Source organism: Corapipo altera, unplaced genomic scaffold, assembly GCF_003945725.1.
Source record: "Corapipo altera isolate COAL_440 unplaced genomic scaffold, ASM394572v1 24, whole genome shotgun sequence".
Taxonomy (NCBI): domain Eukaryota; kingdom Metazoa; phylum Chordata; class Aves; order Passeriformes; family Pipridae; genus Corapipo; species Corapipo altera.
The window spans coordinates 325,284-342,613 of NW_020884903.1; the positions used below are offsets into that span (position 1 = coordinate 325,284).

At 41.1% G+C, this 17,330-nt stretch overlaps 1 protein-coding gene and 1 long non-coding RNA gene across 3 annotated transcripts in view; one reads left to right on the forward strand and one right to left on the reverse strand.

The window, feature by feature from the left end:
- Positions 1-963: 963 nt before the first annotated feature.
- Positions 964-16,928, reverse strand: LOC113950766. The gene is made up of 2 exons (XR_003528873.1): positions 16,732-16,928; positions 964-1,228 (listed from the first exon to the last, which is right to left on the reverse strand). It is a non-coding gene; the product is annotated as an uncharacterized LOC113950766 (long non-coding RNA).
- TGIF1 (TGFB induced factor homeobox 1) overlaps positions 16,435-17,330 on the forward strand; it is an 11,448-nt gene continuing 10,552 nt past the window's right edge. The window contains exon 1 of one of the 2 annotated variants that reach the window (XM_027650974.1): positions 16,435-16,556. The gene's annotated coding sequence lies outside the window, so the exon portion shown is untranslated. Of the gene's footprint in view, positions 16,557-16,901; positions 16,925-17,330 lie in introns of those variants that run through there. The other variant, XM_027650975.1, reaches the window with a different exon arrangement.

The following is a 17,330-nucleotide window of genomic DNA, read 5'->3' on the forward strand; positions in this document are numbered from 1 at the left end:
TAGCAGCAGATACTGAAAGGGCTGCTTTATAATTAAGCTCCAGCAGTATCTCAATACTATTGCTGAGAGGTGAAGCTACACAGAACAAGGGAAGGCTACAATCAATTTCAAGGTCTTCCCACATACCAGAACCTAATTCTTCTGCTTCAAAGGATAAAAATTGTGAGTAATATTTTCACTGATATCAAAGCTAACCTCATGATAAAATACTATCAGTTTGGGAACAGGTCCAATGCATTCCTCAGAGCTCATTACACAGGACATATGTCCCCTCTTAGTAAGGCACTAAGTAAGAACATACAGTACCTAAATATAGGCTCTGTAATGCTAACATTTGGATTCAACTTCCCCATTAATATCTATATCTTCCATTCTTAAAGGAGGATCACGACTTGCCCACAATAACATAGCAATAACATGAGAACTTGCAATGAACCACAGCATCACATTGTTTTCATTCCATGAATGCAGGAAGACTAGAAGTGCCTGAAAGTTGCTGTGGAAGACAACACAACTTTTGCTATTCTGAAAATTAAGATTACTTATGCCATTAAGAGCTGCAGAACCAAAGATTGATACAATTCTTTGGTGATATCTAAGGTAGAGTCCCCAGACTTAGGATAAGAGCTAACTTCCCAAAAGAGTCAGCTGAATCCAAAGCAAATTATCTTTAAACCATCTGGGTCACTGTTTCTAGCTCTGGATCAATATTGCTCGTACCCAGGCCCAAGTTCCTCGTGTAGAGCCTTTCCTGAATCACACTACTTCCTGACCTGGCTATCACAGAGCTTTGAACTGCAGCTTTGTATATCCATGATTCCCCTTTCACACTCAGTTATCATCTTATATTTTCTGAGAACTCCTCCTAAATGTAATTCTAGTTCAACACCTACAGGCACTATTGCACATACACAAACTCCTCCCCCAACCTAAAACACGTGGTACTTAGGTTCAGCAAAGGAATTTCTCAACCAGTTGTTTTATTATTAAAAAGCATTACAGAGTCCCAGAGTCCTGTAAAGATTGGCCTTGCCTCCACAGAAGTCCACATTTTGTCAGTGTTTCAAGCCAGTTAAATATTTTCCTGCTTCTTGTCTCCTCAAGTGCCCCTATTCACAGAGAATCCAGGTCTGCCTCCCACCTGTCTCTTGGCCAGGCAGGCTCCCCCTCCATTTGTTATGTGCTTCTGCTAAGAAGCAGCACGCCTGTCAGCCATGCTGATTCCCTTCTGCAAAACAAAGCAAAACATAAAAATTAAAAATAAAAATCCAGAGCTCTCCACTTCAAGGGTCAGTTTTTCTGAGTCTGCAGTTCAGCAGTTCTGAAGCTGAACAAAAACCGTCCCACCATGGCTGTTCTCTAAGGTACCTAAACATTTTTTTTTTGGAAAACAGCTCATAATTCAAAATTAATGTCTTAATGCACTCTACATTTTGGAGAGTGCAAAATTCTCCAGCAGAATGATGATAGAAATCTGCCAAACAGAGATTCTGATGCTGATTCAGGAAACATAAATCTTTGCAAAATATATAATTTTGTATTTATAACACCTTTTTTACCCCGGTGCATATAACCATATGTGGAGATATAGATGTGTTATACAGATTAGACTCTCCGGGGACAAAAAGGAAATTCTAGGACATAAGGTTATACTGCTCACAATTTCGAGTGAAGAAGTGCTAATTAATGAATTATTCTCACTGGACAGGCAGCTTTCAAGGGTCGTGTTTTCATATCCATAAATCAGATTTTGTTAGAAAGCAAACGGACCAGTGACAGTTGCAGCAAAAATCCAAGAGCTGTTTTTCCCCTAAGATATATTCTTCCAAAGTCTGTGCAGTGCTGGATGCGGTCTCTTATTTTTCATTAAAACCAAATCACTCGTACCTCTAATAATTTTGGTACAGACCATGAAGAGCTTTTTAGTCCAATTATAGTTGGACAGAAACGTAAGCTTTCAGGACAAGCTGAGGTTATCACTTCAGATACTTTAAAAGATGAATGTACAAATTGACCTGAACCAAACTTCAAAGTCAGTGAAGGCCAAGGGAAGACAAAAAGAAAAATGAAAACTATTTCAGCAATTACTTAGCACTGATATTTCAGTAGCAGAGAAACAATGTGTACTTAGCTTAGAAGAAGCCTCCATGCCTCTGATTAAAAAACCTCAACAACTAACCCCAAAACTACGAAATATAATATTGCTTTACATTCTGATTCATTATTTTCATGTTACAGGATAAATAGCAGTAACAACTGTGACACAGATGTTCTTCAAATAAATAATAGCAAGAAGGAAATAGTAGCAAGGGGAGGAAAGGGGGGAGAAGGAGGGAAAATTAATTTTCCACCCTACCTAAAGACCTATCGAGCTATATAAACACAGAGCAGGGAGGGGAGAGAGGCAACTTCTTTCCTAAATCCATGAAATTTACCACAGTTATCTGTATGGACTCACTTATATTCATCTCTGCAGAATTTGACTACTTCAAAATAGCATAATATTTCCTAAAAGAATTACCCAAGTTACTCATGAAAGGCTAGAGAATTCTGAGGCCTCCCAAACCTATCGTTCACAGTAACAGCTAAAAGAACTTGAAAGACATGACTAAAGATTTAAGTGGCACATGGGATTCCATGCCAAAACTCCCTTCCTATCGGCTTACTGCCTCCCACTCCTTTCTCCTGCTGCAATCTTTGCACCTGCACTGGGTTTTCAGATGATCATTCTACAGATGGTTAAAAATGACTACGAGGTTAGATACCACTAGCAGCATGGTCAAAACATCTGATTTTATGTTTTTGGCCCAACAAAGGCTCTACCAGCAAGAGCTGCCCTAATCTCCTTACCATGCCCAAGGGATTAGTTAACTAGTTAACCAGCAAATCTGTTCATGGAACAGTAATGACAAAGTACTATTTCAAACTGATCATTAGAAGTGAGTTCATGATCTCAGGATGGTTGTGGATGTAAAGTGGCATTACATCATTCGCCCTCACTGTTGACACTGGGGCTTTTGGTAACTATTAGGCAGACAGCACCTGCCTCACTAGAATTCAGATATGTAAGTCATTACTACGTCAACTCCCCCAATATACTAATCAAGGAAGCCACAACTCAGATAAGAATAGTTTTTTTTTTTTTTTATCTAGAGCATCCATCTGACTCAGAGGAGGACCAGGTAGCACAATAACAAAAAGAAGTTCAAGTCTTGTCTCTGCAGCAAATGGTACATTCCCTACCACCTGCAAAACCATTCCAGTAAACCATAACTTGCTCATATTAGTGAAGGCACACCAGCAGAGATATCACTGACTTACAAGTGACAACAGGTAGTGAACTCACAATCACATGCACACCCACATTATCTGACCATCTAAAGTAAAACCTCCCATGTTCAATTCCTAGGTCAAGTAAAACGTGCACCCACAAACTCTCTGAGGCATGCAAATACATTCTGGCTTCTGATACAGTTATCTTGGTAGTGAATCTGCAAACCACACACCTCAAAACCAGGGACTCTCATCACTCCCTGCTCCTGTCTCAAAGACTTTCTGCACACCATCTCCTCCCTCTATTCCTCAGAGGCTGGGGAGTGCTTTATAGTTTTTCAGCCTTTAGCCCTTTGCTAAGGCCCAAATGGCAAGTAGAGGTGTCACCATTGCTCTGTCTACCCAGTGAAGCACTTTCTTATGTGACCCTATATAACCACTTGTATGTCTGTAGGTAACACAGAGCACCATTTCATTGCTACAGCATGACTGTATGCAGAGTATGACTGTATACAGTATGACTGTAGCAGAGCTGTCTGGTTGGCTGCCATCCTGCCAGATAGCAATGCCCAGAAAGCACAGTAAGTTAACATGGAGTCAAAGTATGCATACCAAAACAGCACAAAGTAATCTTGTGAGCTTGGTCATATCTGTGGCAATATAAACGGCATTATGTTAACTGGAGAGAACCTTTTCCCCAGTGTTTGCCCAGCAGTAAGAAGTGTGCTGGTTTTATGAATATGGCAAGACCACCGCTAGTTCCCTGTTCTTCAGTATTAGATATGGAAGTCAGCTCCCTTGACTCTTAATCCCCCTCTTCTAAAGACAGCTGTTCTTGTATTTTAGATATATTTCAAGTGTTTTGTAAATTATTCAGTGGAATTATTGCAATTTGTTACTGCAAATACCAGAAAACACCTAAAACCAGATTAAACTCTTAGCTCTGTGTTGACAGAGGGGTTCAGAGACAGACTGCACACGACCAATATGATCCACAAAATGTCCGCTTTATTTACAAAAAGTTGCCCTTTAAGTACTTTTTCTACACCCCAGTACATGATCACTTTTACATTATTGGTTACATGAAAGTGTTCATGGTCTAAACATGCCCTATTGACCACTTCTAATTCGATTATTGCAGGTGTCCAGGCGAGGTGAGGACATAGTTTACCTCTTGGGACTCCTCCTTAATTTTGGCACAGATCCTTTTTTGTTTCAGCTTCAGAACCTGAAACCATGACGACCGTGCACTGTCTGTGCCCGGCCAGGTCAAGGCGAGGCCTACAGAAATGCAGGATAAGTTGCTCACACAGTCCTGCTCTCTCCACAGGTCTGGACACCAGTGTTTATGTTGTGTCTTCATGGCTGGATGTAATTTTTTTTTCAAGCTATAACTGCTGTGTTCACTGCTGTTGTCAAAACAGGATCATCAACTTTACAAGCTTTGATAGCTATGAAAGCATGATTTAGTAAATTGGGAGTCAGAGATCAATACCTGTCCTGTCCTCAGAGTAAGTATATGGAAATCATGATATCACTGAATTAAGTAAGGATATCTAAAAAAATCCTCTTGTGTTTTGTCAAGCAACATGAGAAGCTGAACACCTTACTTCCTTGCAAATATTGACTCCTGTTAATTTTAAGATCCATCAAAATTATCTCTTTGGCACTCTCAAGAGAGGAGGGATTTCCTCCATTCTCAGCTCCAAAGCAAGACGCAAACCCACACAACTCTGGGAGCTCCTGCATTGCCAGCACCAGAGGTTCATTGACACTTTCTGACTTGGATATTACAGTCAGTTTTTATGTTTCATAACCATATCCTCTCTGATCTGCAAGTCTCCCATAGGCAGTTCTGTGCATTGAATTCATAGGAACAGCCACTGTTCCAACTAGTTTAAGAGAGAAATTATTTCCATCAAAATAAAAAACAAATACCTCCAACAATATAGTTGAAGGTATTGTTCCATCATCAGCAATTGAAATAAAAGCTTTGTCATTAGTTACCCATTGTTTAAATTCCACTCATAAGTTACCAAAAAAAGAAGAGGAAGACTGCTGAATGTATCTCTAGAAATTGAACTCTGACTAGGGACAGACAAGCCAAGCTATTGGTTTAACATCTTTGCACAAAACTAACTTCACCAAGACAAATATTTGGTTTGGTGTGGTGGATTTTTTTTGGTTGATTGGTTTAGGTTGTTTGTTGATTGCCTGTTTTCAGAGAGAAATCAGGAAGACATCAGATGTTACTAAGTCACTACCCATTATCTGTGCAATCACCGTAGTTACACATGTGAGTTTGTAACTGAAAGCATCCCAGCTCTGGCTTTAATAATACAAATGATCCATCAAACCTTTAAAAGGCCCAAATAGTTCCCCAGGGAGTGAAATGTTCTGCATATTTACCTGCAGCTTTTTGTCTCATGTTTCTGTTATCCTATTATCAACTAAGATATGAGCTCTAACCGCCTTTTCTCTTGTGCTTGGGGCATTCAAAATTTCTCCCTTGTGGGTTTGTCACTAAGAACACAACTGAACTACTGTCAAAGACTTCCCTTCTGTGGAACAATTCACAGTCTTTATCCACCTATTCATTTTCAGTGGGAATAAAGCACCGTTAAGGCTTTCGAATTCTGTAAAATTTACCTGAAACTGTCCTACAACTTCTGAAGTTACTGAGGAACCCAGGGAACCAGCAGACAAGGGTAACACAATTGTGTAAACCTCCTTTACCTAGGAATCCTGGCTAAAATTCCTGACCTTGTTCTTCTATAATGTTACGATTGTAACATTTCAAGGTTATTTCAGTGCCAACAGCTACCCCTTGCTGCCTGCTCCTTAGAGGAGAAGCAATCATTTGTCCCTAAGAAGAAGCTCCATGTTAAAGCAGCACCTGGCAGCACCACCACTGCCCAGACTTTGCCCTGTTTTCTGACCAAGCCTCAGGCGTATAACTTCCCCGAGACAGGCCATGGAGACAGAGCACGCTAAGCTTTTTGGTTCCATCTCTATTCAAATTCCACAAAGCCCATAGCTCCTGCTGCTTCCTCGGTTTTGAACAAGAGCAGCATACACTACCAAAGAACACATGTCCAGCCAATCCAGAATCAGCTCTGAATTATTGCATCTGTAGGGACAGGTTTTCCCTATCCCTCTGCCCCACTTCTATTGAAATCCCCTAGCTCCAGTGGCATTAGATGATGTTTCAAAACAGCATTAGGCACACTCAAGGCCCATCCAAACAAAAAAAAAAAATGTACTGCCGTGATTTACAATGCATCAGGCAGCAACTCGTGTAACTGGCTCCCCTGAGAGCTCTTTTGAAGTGTATATGAGTCAACAGACTGACAGCAAAGCACAATATGCCATCACCAGGCATTCATGAGCAGACTCACTGTTTCTTCTGCTGCACATCTCATTCTCCTGACTCCAGTATATCTCTTTTATATCTCCCTCTGGCTCTGTCAATGCAAGTTACACTTTATTAATTTGCTGATCAGATCCATTCACACTGCAGAACTTAAATTAAGGAGAAGTGCAGCATTTTTGAATGCTAGCAGAACTACAAGTTATAGCACCTTGCCTCACTGAAGTTCATGGAAGTTTTTCCATAAATCTGAATCAGGTCGAAGTCTCACTTCCAAACTCTAAGATCATCTAAGCCCCAAGTGTGACTGCTTGAGTAATGCTGAGCCCCTCATTTGTCCATTCAGTCTGCAATTCCAGGTGGCCTTCTGTTTATCTACCTCCACCAACACCTGCTTGCCTTGCTGCTGCCTTAAACTGCTCTTGACACTGGGCCACCAACAAGTCTTATCTTATTTGTACTGAATTTTACACTTTTGAAGTATAATGGATATTTCTGACAGGGACACTGTATTTCTGAAACAGCAGTTAATAAATTGTTTGGCCACTTGACAGAAAGTGTATTGCTGAAAATAATCATCAGCATGACTTTTTTAGCAGTTGTCATGCATAACATGATGGACATGAAAGTCTAAAGCCGGTTTGAGAGTGAAAGGTAGTATGGCTATATCAATGTGGTGTTTCATCAACACCAAGCCTTACACCTCACTAGTTAGTGGAGCAGGAATGCCACAATGACAAGATCATACTGTTACCAGTGCTCAGAGTTAATTTAGCATGGCATGTGTTACTTGGACAGGACTTAAATTTTGGCCAGTCTACAGAGAACTTTTACAGAGGCTTATCATTTCCCAGCAGACGTCGGCACAACACACACACCAGAATGATCATTTCTGCTAGGCATTCCATTCACTAAGCCTTCCAAAAATAACAGTGTCGCTGAATTTGAAAAATAGTATCTTCCATCTGCACATGTATTATTATTATTATTATTATTAGTGTAGAAAGACAACAAGAAGCATAAATAAAATAACTAACAGCACTGTGTGCATATTTACACATACACAGATATACAGATGTATGCAAACAATGCTTAATGTTCTCTGCTTTGTATTTTCTTCTAAGATTTACGTCAACAGTGAAGTTGCAGAGAGGTTACTATATTGCGTGTATATATATATATATATATATTCAGAAGCACACACAAATTCGTACGCCCAGGACATATCCATACATACAGAACAGAACATCAGTCTGAAGTGCTCTGTATATTTACGAAAGGCAGCAAAAAATATTACATAAATGCACTCCATGTTATTATTATTTTCCTTTTAGTTTGGTAAGATCAATAATCATGTTTTCATACCAAGACTCTAGATACATTATTATATATAGGTTATATTATTACTATGAAATAAAGCAAGAAACAGTACAGCACTGTAAGAAAGTAGCAGTTTTCTCTCAGTGTTTTATCTCTGCAGCATAGAACAGGCTTTATTTAAACTTCTGCATTTAACTAAATACTGTGTAAAAGAATTATTTAATACTGTTTTTCAGAATGCATAATAGCTGTCAGAGTTTTTACCTTTATACAATGTAAAGCTATTCCACTTCTAAAAACCAAACAATTTGAAAAATCATATTTTGGCAGATGACATTTACTGTCACCAGATTATTTACTAAGCAATGACTACTGTCTCTTCCGTAATCCTTCTCTTTGTCTCTCTCAAGCATGTGGTTTGTGTTAAAGAATCAGATAAAAAACTTTCAGTTTAAAGTGGGAAAATAAGAAAAAAAAAGAGGAGGGCAACACGTATTTCAGCATTTCAGAGCTCTGTAATTGGAACACATACTGCAAGCCTATGCACTGAATAAACTCCCCCCTTTTTCCCCCAAATCTTCCAAACTCTCAGTGAGGGTAAGTACTGACTGCCACTTTGGCCCTAGTTTTCATGTCTGTTTCAGTGCTGTACATCTCAGACAGTGTAAAGCTTATCCAGTTGTCACTGTCGACAATAAGGTTCTTTATTCTGGAAGGAGAAATGAGATTCACCAGAAGCAGCTACTGGTCTACTGCCCTCCTGAGCATACCTGCTCATGGTAACGTGGCTCCTGTTACCCACATGACATAATCACAGCTGGGCATTCTGTATTTTAGCATGAGTCAGGCATATTATGTCAACCAACTACGTCGACTAGGTAGGTATAGGTTAATAACTTGGCAGTATACAGTTATATAGTGCTTTGTGTCCACTACAGTTTACTGCAGACTATACAATTTATCTAGTATTAAACCTGGCAGCAGTTTCTTTCTAGAGAAATGAGTGAGAGCACATTCATTGTCAATCAAACAGTTCCAGACCTTATGGACTACCCAGAACACACAAATCTTTAAGTTTCATGTTCAAAAAAATCTAGTCCTAGGGATGCTACTGGTTTACCCTTCACCAGCAGGTCACAGTTAAAGACAAACAAACAAACTGAAAACTACAATTCTGTAGGCTGCATCCAAACAGAAGGCTGTCATAAGAAGTGCTGGGCTTGATGATCATGTGTAGTAAGACACTACAAAGAGAGTAGAAAGCTTCATGCAGACTCAAAAACGTCAGGAACAGAGAACACAGACAGTATGCATTCCTGTTTCTCTCTGCTACCCAATCCTCCTTTGTCTGCAAACCTACAGGTTCTGGGTTTTAAAAATCAAGCATTGACACCCGACTTATTTTCCCTAGTACAAAAGTATTGAGGATGAGAGAGCAGAAGCCTGTATCCAATTGATGTGATCCACCCAAAAAGCCAAGAAAACCTTGATGAAATTAATTACATTAGACTGTCACTCTTGTTGTCTCTTAATATTCACACCTGGATGGGTCACATGCAGGTTTAGTGATCCTTCTTTGGTGCCCTAAATCATAACTGCAGGCAGGCAGTCCCAAATCATCCCAACATGCATTTGCCTTGAGAACACCTGGCCCTCAGGCTACATCTAGGATTTTATAGATAGGTAGCCAACACCCATTACCTGTCACTTTAGAAACCTTACACAACTTCTTCAGCAGTGGAAGCTTAACTCTTTTTAGTCATCAAACACTGTTTTCACGGCTCCACCCAGGTGAAAAGATCAGCTCTTTTCACTTTTACTATCACTTGCAAGACAAATGCAGTAGTACCTAATTCTGCAAATTTGCTACTTTAGGCTGAGCCTCTCAAGCAGGCACTGAATCACTGACCCTTTTCAGCTGAGTACTATGTACATAAATGCTCAGTAACAGCTTACTTGTATGTTCAATTGATGAAGCTGTGTCATAAGGCTGTAAATTTGACTGGTCACTCAGAACCTTTGTAGCACATCATAATACTGAAAGAATATTCTGTTTGCACTTAAAATCACAGAACGGTTTGGGTTGAAAGGAACCTTAGATATTATCTGTTTTCAAGTCCCTTGCCATGGGCATAGGCATCTTCCATTAGACCAGGTTCCTCAAAGCCCCATCCAACCTGGCTTTGACCACTTCCTTGGATGGGACATCCATAACTTCTCTACACAATCCATTAACTGTGTCTCACCATAGGCATTTTGAAGAATTTCTTCCTAATATCTAATCTAAGCTTGCTCTTTTTCAGTTAAAAGCCATTCTGCCTTGCCCCATCACTCATTACATGCCCTTACCAAAAGCACCTCTCCAGCTCTCTTGTAGGCCCCCTCTAGGTACTGAAAAGTTGCTCTAAGGTCTCCCTGGAGCCTTCTCTTCTCCAGGCTGAACGATCCCAACTCTCTCAGCCTGTCTTCATAGGAGTGGTCTTCCAGTCCTCTCAACATCTTCATAGCCTTCTTCTGCACTGGCTCAGACAGCCCATGTCTTTCCTGTGCTGAGGACCCCAGAGTTGGATGCAGTATCCAGGTAGGGATCTCACCAGAGCAGAGTAGATTGGCAAAATCACAGTGCTGGCCACACTTCTTTTGATGCAGCCTAGGATACAGTTGGCTTTCTGGGCTGCAAGCACACAAGGCCTGCTCATGTCCAGTCTCTCATCCACCAGCATCCCTGAGTCCTTCTTCACAGGGTTGCTCTCAATCCCTTCATCTCCCAGCTTGAATTGATACGGGGATGTTGCCTTGACCCAGGTGCAGGACCTTGCACTTGGCCTTGTTGAACCTCATGAGGTTCCCTAAAGCCCACTCCTTGAGCTTGTCCAGGTCCTTCTGGATGACATCCTTTCAGATATGTTGACTGCACCACTCAGTTTGGTGTTGTCCGTGAACTTGCTGAGGGTGCACTTGAACCCAGAGATGAAGACATTAAAAAGCACTGGTCCCAGTACAGACCCCTGAGGGACACCACTCGTCACTGATGTCCATCGGGACACTGAGCTACTGACCATGTAAATATGTGACAATGACAGCTAACGTAAAATAACATCAGCATTAATTTCAGTGTAACACTGAAGATTAATAAAACAACCACAGCAGTAAAAATAACCCAGTGGATCCAAAACCTATAGATGCACAAATCAGACAACTTTGAAAACAAAGCTCCTGGAATATATTCAGAGCAGTCATGGCACAGACAGCAGTGAAACCTTTTCTAAATTCAGTATACAGTATTTAACTGTGGCCTGTCATAAAATCCTACTACTTTTTAATTAGTCTGAATTCTTTTCAATCTTTGTTGAACATGAGGATATATATCTGAGTAGTTTTTTCTGTACTATTATACCTCATAAGTAACATCCACATTTATATTCTGCTAAGAAGGCATGGACATTCTGCACTCTCAGAAAGCATTCTCATTTCCTACATAAATCTTCCACCCTAATGACAGGAAACGGTGATGGTGTACATTTAGCAAAAATCTTCTATTTCTCAAAGTATTAAGATGTGGTACCATCACTTCCTCAGTTCACAGGTAAACAAGGATTCCAAGTTAGGTTTTGATTCTAAAGTAATTATGTCATTTATTCTTATACTGGATAATATTTAGTGCAATAATATGTAGTATAATCCATTCACTACCATTGCATTTTTTGTCCTTCTGCAAGTCAAATTTAACCTTGTCTTTAAGGACAGAAATAACTTCAGAGACAATGTTCCTGAAATATAATTCTTAAAAAACAAAGCAAACTTTTAGTGTAGACTCAACCAAACAAATATTTGGCTGACCATTTAAGTCATTTTGTTTAGAGTCAACTAAACAGAATAAAAGTGCCCAGATACAGCTATTAAGAAAGAGTTATTTCATTTTCAATTAACATTCTACACTGAAAAAAATATCAGCTATGAAGTGTAGATATCTCTTAGGCTTTGTTTTTGTTTCTTTATACAGTGATTTTTGAGCAGTTAGCTATAGTTTGCTGATACAGAACCTTTTGAGGAGATAGACAATCTAGTTTTTAGTTAGACAAAGTCAGCTAAGCAAGGTCACTCTTATTTTCAGTGCCTTGCAGTTCTTGCCTCCTGCCTTGTCTTCAGTATGCAATAAGCAGTCTGTGGTTAAAGCAAGTTAGGCATCCCACAATTAAAACAAAACAAAACCCCCTAAACCCACATATTTTTTTGGTCAGCCATACCTGCTTTACCTGCCTAACTTCCTACAGATAAGCAAAACCTGATTGCATAAATGGCAAAATTGCACCCACAGTTTCGAATTTCAGGAAAGAAGGATCTGTTTCCTTGCATGCCCCAAGTTCTTGAGCTGAGACTGTAAACAATCATGCCATTAGTAATGCTGATTTTGATACATGCACTTGCGTGCCACAAAAGAAAACAGAGCCAGAGCACCCCCTCTTAGATAAGAGGACAGAGCAGTTATGAGGTATGCCTGTGCTAGACAGAAATTATAATTTCTGCATAACTGAAAGGAATACATGAGATCTGTTCCTTGTCAAAACTGTACTTTTATTTTAAGTTAAAACCTGAAGGGGAAGACTGTAACTTCAAGCAAGATTAAACCTACAATTCACTTTTTAATTTTACACAGGGGTTTGACTTCAAATTATGGAAACAAAATTGCATTTGCATTAATGCAAGTTTCACAAACCACTCTCCAGAGTAAGCTACACAGCTTTTAGTCTCAGAGTGGAAGTGATTACACCACTTATGAAGTTTCTGCATTGTCTTATAATCATAAGTAACATTACTGAATAAACTTAAGTTGTCCCTGCAGTAATAATTCTATTTCCATACCCTTATATACTGAGGCACAGACACGTGGGAGGTCCCCGTGGAGATGAGGGAGCAATGGGGTGGCACAGGGAAGAGTTGAAGGAGGTCCCAGAGAGAGAGTGCACTCCAACCTGCTAAAGAAGTCATCGTCGCTCCTCTTTGCCGATAAATGTGTGAAAACCCCAGAGGCAAGCACAGATCACTCCAGCAGCTGATCCTCATCAGGAATGGTAAGTACTGCCCATTACCTTGAGTCCATACTAGAATCCATGCTGAGAACCAAAAGCTTGCAAACATGATGCTCTACTGGTCAGGAATCAGTATGATTCTATGTAAAGAATTCCTGGGGCTTTTGCTCTCGTTTGATCTTTGATAACCACAAGAATGCGCACAGAAAACAAGTGAAAAGCATGTTCAAGTTGCAGTCTATTACGGGGAAGTTCTGAAATCTTAGGATTATCTTCATGACTTTGATTTATCCCTTTTGTCCTTGCACAAAGGTGGCAAAGTGAGCTTGAATCATGAGAGCACAGCTGGTTGGTATAATTTATTCAGATTTCAAAAAGGTTTCTGACAAAGTTCCATGCAAGGAGCTACTACAGAAACTAAGATATTGCTAGGGAAAAAAGGCAAACAAGTGTCATGGATGACCATCTGGTTGGTGCAAGTGAACCAAAAGTGTAAGATTAAATGTTTTAGGGTTTAGATTTTTTTTATTATGACAAAAGATTGACAGCAGGGTCCTTCTGCGTCCTATACTCAGTCTACTGTTCTTTAATCTAATAACTCAGACCACAGAGAGAGGGAGAGATAGGAACAGGTAAAAAACCAGTAATATGCCAGAATCTGCAGATATCAAAAATGTATTTAGGAGAAAGGGACATCGAAAGTAAATTCAGTACAACTTCTGTTACATGAATGAACAGTGCAATAACAAAAGATTCACCACCGAGATGAATATGAAACTGTGCATAAGAGAAACTTCAAACAACTTCAAATAACCTCCAAAGCTGATAGAGCCCCGTGCTCAGTATGTAGCAGCAGCCAAAGATACTGCATAACATGCTGGATTCCATAAAAAAACAGGTCACAGAGTACTATCAAATACATATATGTTGTAATTGAAGGCATAACCTTGCTTAGAATACCACATGCAGCATAAGTCACCTTTCCTGAAAAACAGAATATCGTAGCGTTAAATAGAATTGGGAGAGAACCAAGGCAATGAGCAAAAGTTGGGAGTAATTCTCATAGGAAAAGGGTGACAAATTTTCTGTCAAAAAGCAGCCATGCTCAAAGTATATAAAATAATGAATAGTACAGAGAAGGTAAACATGAATTTATGGGGTTTTTTTGGTCTTAAAGCAAAAGATAATATTTAATTAAATAGATAAGGGGAAAAAAAAAGAAATGCATTTTTATGTAATTCACAACTCAACACACTACTCTACCACTCGCTGCCATTACAGAGTTTTAATGCTATGAAGATATTAAACTTTATACCAGTATAAAGACTACACACCTAGATCAGTAACAAAATCTGAAGACCTATTAAACTATTGCTCTAGTGCTTGTATCAAACTATTAAAGATTTGGATACTGACGGGAAAGTATTATCTCATCTGCCTTCTGTAGCCTTTCCTTTTCCTCTGATACACTGAAACTAGTCAACATCATGGAATAAGAAAAGGTGAAGAAGAATACCTGTGACCAACAGTAGCGATTCCTGTTTTCCCATGCACAGGACAGATTAATTCACTGGAAGTTGGTTGTAGCATTGCGTTGCTCTTATTGCCATAGGCGTGACCTGCTCAACTGTGTTCTACCTAATTCTGTTCTGACTACAATTTAATAAATTTTCTCATAAACATTTTGATGGCATCTAAGTATTCCATAAAGATTAATGGATTTATTTTCCTAACATCGTGGGAGGGGATGCTATCTGGTTTTTAAATGGGAAACTGGAATAAAAAGACTGAGATAACAAAGATCCACAAGCCTGATTTGCCTAGGTCCTGTCTTCCCAGAGTACTTCCTTCAATAGTTTCTATGCCCAAAACGCAGCCTTGCCTTCAACAGTTAAGCAAACACAGACCCAGGACCTCAAAGTAAAGCACTTGTAAAATAAAAAACATATAATTAGTCATACAAGATATCACATGTGGTAATGTGACAAGGCAGAAACTTGCATACACCACAGTACATTGGTAAGTCTACAGACAATCATGGAGCAAATAAAAATCTAGCCCCTACAGTTTTTTTCATTTCCCTTCCTTCTTGGCATCCAGTTTTACAAATACTTACAGCGTGTCTACACGGATGGGTCCAGACAGAGCTGAACTTGCTCTGAGTAAACCAAGCTGTTTAAACCTGTTGGCACAGATATATCTTGATGCACATGTCTACCACTACTTACGCTGCACAGATGCCAGAGGCTCATTGTGAAGCAGTGTGAACTGCTTCTAAGATACGATTATTAGTGCTGCTGTAGCTCCAGCAGATTAAGTAATACTAAAAATACAACCTCACCAACATGAGGTTGTGAAGGGAAAAGATAAACTGCAGAAAATTACATCTTGTCTTCCATACTATCTACTTCTGCTTGCTAGTGGAAGCCAATACCAACACATCATCAATTTATGGGCCACCAGATTACGGTATTTGTTTTAAAACCAAGTAGTTCATTAGAGTTGAGCTCAGGCAAATCACCTGCCCTCCTTGTTACAGCCTTGTTTCAGGTGTGTCAAAGCTTTACTAACAGAGAAGGTTGTGGGGGTTTTATCCACCCTAACGCCACGAATATGTATCAAGAATCTTCAAGTGGTAAATGCAACCAGAATTTGTTGACAGAACTGAGGTACCGCCTCAGGCAACAACTGCAATGGAAACTGCACAAACCCAATTTCTGTCTTTCCCAGTGGTCCCACGTCTGACTATACCCCTCCGTACTCACACCTACGAACTTAGTTCAAAACAATGACTCTTCATGCACTTTATACCAGGGCAGTTAGGAATGAACAGCCACTGGTCCACCACCTGCTCCTACCAGCTAAACAGCTGCCACACAAAGTCAAAATCGATCTTTTCTTAGGATCCTTTAAAAAAATTCATGGAAAGCCACATTGCAGCAGAGTTAGAAAGGCTGTTTCTACAGCTCTAAAAAAAAAAAAAAAAAAAAAAAGAAGAGAGAGAGAAAGAAAAAGAAAGCTGAATATAAAACTTTACTTTTTTCCTTTATAAAAGTGACCTTGCCAAAGAAGGGAGGAAAAAAAAAAGTCAACCTAAACTTTAAAAAAAGAAGAAATAAAGAAGGAAAGGCAGAAAAGGGAGAGAGCTAGTTTCACAGATTTGCCGGTGGTCCCAAGGACAATGAACAGGCGTAAGGCGGCTCTGGCGGCACGGAGAAAAGGAAATCTCTCCGAATCCTTGACGTGTCTTTTGTTTAACTTCCCCCAATTGCTTTTTTGGCGTGACCAAAAAAGCCCCGACGGTCTGAACAACCAGTTCGAAGAGCCAGCCCTCACAGCTGGGAAGCTGTGCTTTTCCACAACAAAAACAAAACAGTAAAAAACCCAAAATAAAGCCATACGGCGGCGTGCCCGCACAACTCCCGCCCCCGAGCCACCAGTCCCTCGGGGGCACAGTTAGTGCGAAAACACCCGCCCCCAGCGAGCCTCGTCCCCCGGACTACGGAGCTGTGGCACCCCTGGACACAACCGACGGGTGACGCGGGCACGTCGGCGGGAATGGGGTGGGAAGGGCGGGCGAAGGGCGCTCGGTCGGCGGGTAATGGCCCGGATCGCGCCACCGCCGGCGGGACCTCGGTCCGCGCCGCACAACTTCCCGCCTGGCGCGGCGCTGGCCCGCGACACCGTCAGTCAGTCAGTCAGTCAGTCAGTGTGCCGTGCCCGGCTCGCCTCACTGACCTACAGGCGCACTCGCCACGGAGCGGCCACCAGCCCCAAGGGTCACCCATCCCGGAGCGCGTCGCCAGCCTCGGGCTGACACCAGGTCCTTGTTAACTGACATGACTCACCAGCTGCCCTCCCTCCCCCCGGTCGGGATGTAACAGCTGTTTTATCTCCCGCTGTAATTGCGCCACATAAAAATAGTTACAAGGTACTTGGGGGAGGGTTTGCTGTTTAAACGCTGTTGCTTCCCCTGGTACAGCGAGTGCGGGTTTGTGCGGGTGCCCGCACCGCGGGGAGCGGAGGGTAGTGTGCCGGGAGTGATCCCTGCTCTGCCGTAGGAATCGATTATTTCATCAGCCGTTTAAGGCGCCCGTTGCTCACTCCCTGTGCCTGCCCGGCCGGGAGTAACTCCGCACGTGCCGGTGCGGGAGTCACACAAACACTCTCCCGTGGAATCAGCAATGCCGCACTCGCGCGCCTGTTTCGAGGCGAGGCGGCTTCTTTTACTTTCCACGGCGAAACCTTCGCCCGTGACACTTCAGCACGCCGCTGGGCGTCCTGCACTTTGGAGCAGGGGCACCTGGCTTTGTCAGGCGGGCGGCGGGGGGGGGAAA